The sequence below is a fragment of the Oryctolagus cuniculus genome, chromosome 6, assembly GCF_051225735.1.
Source record: "Oryctolagus cuniculus isolate XC-2025 breed Fujian yellow rabbit chromosome 6, ASM5122573v1, whole genome shotgun sequence".
NCBI lineage: Eukaryota > Metazoa > Chordata > Mammalia > Lagomorpha > Leporidae > Oryctolagus > Oryctolagus cuniculus.
The window spans coordinates 120,269,356-120,272,250 of NC_142872.1; the positions used below are offsets into that span (position 1 = coordinate 120,269,356).

At 51.2% G+C, this 2,895-nt stretch overlaps 1 long non-coding RNA gene across 1 annotated transcript; it reads right to left on the reverse strand.

Moving 5' to 3' along the window:
• Positions 1-262: 262 nt before the first annotated feature.
• Positions 263-1,396, reverse strand: LOC149126276 (uncharacterized). The gene is made up of 2 exons (XR_016234942.1): positions 925-1,396; positions 263-521 (listed from the first exon to the last, which is right to left on the reverse strand). It is a non-coding gene; the product is annotated as an uncharacterized LOC149126276 (long non-coding RNA).
• Positions 1,397-2,895: the final 1,499 nt, after the last annotated feature.

The following is a 2,895-nucleotide window of genomic DNA, read 5'->3' on the forward strand; positions in this document are numbered from 1 at the left end:
ACTTAAAATAGCATTTCTCATTGCCCAGTCTGTTCAAAGACACAATAAAGGAAATCAAATTAAGAGTTCCCTTCCTTGGCTGCCAGAGGAGATGTGTGGCATTTTCCCAGCTGCTAATGTTTTTTAACTGGCTTTATACATCCTCAGGGACAATGACCAGGCCAGTCCAATACATCAGCGAAGTAAGTACGCGTCTGTCTATGCGCTGGAATCAGGAGCTGAGCTGGGGTGGCTGTTGAGAGACCCACCTACTCCAAAAGAGCTTTTTTTATCTTTTTTAGGTTTATTTATTTATTTGAAAGTCAGAGTTATACAGAGAGAGAAGGAGAGGCAGAGAGAGAGAGAGAGAGAGAGAGAGAGAGGTCTTCCATCCACTGGTTCACTCCCCAGTTGGCAGCAATGGCTGGAGCTACACTGATCCGAAGCCAGAAACCAGGAACTTCTTCCAGGTCTCCCACGTGGGTGCAGGGGCCCAAGGACTTGAGCCATCTTCTACTGCTTTCTCAGGCCACAACAGGGAGCTAGAGGGGAAGTGGAGCAGCCGGGACTTGAACCAGCTCCCATATGGGATGCTGGCGCCGCAGGTGGCAGCTTTACTTGCTACACCACAGCACCAGCCCCACCAAAAGAGCTTTTGACCTCACACCAGTTAAAGCAACTGGAGCACAAAAGCCCTGAGCCAGCTCAGGGGTGCACAGCGCTGTGGCAACCTTGTAAGATTTGAACACCTTTCAGGGGTTACAGTTCATCACAGTTACTTATCTCTGTCATCTCCAAACCCCTCTGGGGTTAGTATCCTTATTCTTATTCTCTATGTGAGGACTGTAAGCTCACTAAGCACTAGCAAAGCCAGAACTAGCGTCTCGCCTCGGGCTTCTCAGCGCCAAGCCCGGTGTTCTCTGGAGGGCAGACATTAGCACTTACCAACACTTCTTACACAATTCTTTCACCTGGCAGAGGCCTGAAGCCCAGGACACTTGAGCTTGATCCGGGTGTTCAGGACAAGGTTTGGAGAGTGGCGTAAGGCCCAGAAGCAGAAGCCCAAGCCAAACAGCCAAGTGCTCCTCCCTGAAGAACGGAAAAGGGGGGCAGCTGTCTGACTGCAGTGTGGACCCAGGGAACCGCTGAGCTGGGCCCTGGGGCCCTGGGTTCTAGGCCAGCTGGGCTACTGAGTCATCAGAGCAAATTACACTCATCCGAGTCCCGATTTCTGTCTGCTGTGTACACAGGAGGAGGCGGATCTGATACTGAAGATCCTCTCGCACTCAACCTTGAGTCATCTTTTGGAGACAGCAGGTCTGCGTGCGCTGCTGAATGACAAAGAGGGAGAGAGCTAAGCGTCAGTCACTTCATCCTCATCCACGCCGTCATCGGGGCTGGGACTCAGCTGCTCACACTTGACAGTCAGAACGCGCCCTTTACGCAGGGCGGGGGGGGGGGGGCGCCAGGCCGGGGGCCTGCCCGCCTGCCCGCCTGCCCGCCTGCCTGCCTCTCTAGGGTTGCAGTTCTTGGCCAAAAGACATCTGGAGGCCCTGCTTCCACTTCATTTTCTTTTCCGTCCCAGCTCACCCGTTCCTCAGATAAACCAAGCTCCTCATTCTGCTGTCTTCACATACTGAAGCCCGTTACAGCAGACCACCGGCTCCATCTTAGCATCCAATAGATGAATCACAAGGCCATTTTCTTTGTTTTTGTTAATAGGATTTGCACTCCCACCTCATTGCTTTGTCTAGACTGATGTTTACAGAAAAAGAAATTACTGCTTGTAAATATATCTGCTTATGTTATTTAGGCAAATAAAGGCTTACAAACTGCTCAAATGCTTCCTCATAGCTCTTTGCCCATTTTCTGATAGCCACACACTTGTTCTTCCCTTGTGTCTGGGGTGCCCCCTCCCCAGGATGCAGCCCAGCCCAACAGACACGTGCTGGCTAGAGTTCCCCACCAGATGTTTAAAACATCTGTCATCTGTACCCTCATTCCCTACCTTTAAACAAAACTCATGCAAACTGGTGTGTGTATGTGTATGCGTGTGCAAATACTATTCCAGAAAGGGCTCTCCGAAATCCAATCAAATCATCCTCAAGGCAGCCATACTTCTCCAAGTCTAACAAGTGCCTTGGCACTTCTGGGTGGTACCAGCAAGAGTGCTTCTTGGTCCTCCCGTGCTTCGACCTTGCTAAAAGATTCCCCCTGCCCCACTCTCTGTCATTTTGCAGTGCTGTCTGGCACTTGTGGGCATCAGGTTTTGTTGCTTTCTGAGTACTTCTCATCTAAAATGTTAATACTGCCAGACGTGTGCACCCAGGCCAATAAACACCCCAAGTGCGTTTTTGGAGGCTCCAGTGAATGGCCTCCCTCCCTGCACCCGCAGTGCCTTCTGCGGGCTCTGACCCAGGCCTCATGGAGGCCTCCCTGAGCTGAGGCTGGTGCCTTCCGCTCCCCGCCAGGCTCAGCTCTCCTGGGTCATCCTGAAACAGCTCCTCTTTAACCTGTCACAGCTCTGTTTGGAAATATGCAAGCCCTGGCCCTTGTCTTTGGAACCAAGTCCACTTCCCAGCCTGGAGCTCCGAGCTCCCCCACTGCTCTCAGGTTACCTTTCCTGCTCGCTCACTCCCTGCTGCTCCTGTGACAGGCAGTTAGTATATCAAGCGCTTCACTGTCAGTCCTCCTGGTATTTCTATGAGATGGGCATTAGTATCCTTGTTTCTCGGATGAACAAATTGTGCCTTATCCAGACCAAGTACTTGCCGTTAAATAAACCCATGCACTTAGTTTTCTTATGGCTAAATAAACTCAGTGAGAAACAACAGAAATTTATTCTCTCACAGTCAGAGATGCCAGAAACCCACACAGTGGGGTTGGCAGGGCCATGATCCCCGCTGAAGACTTTAG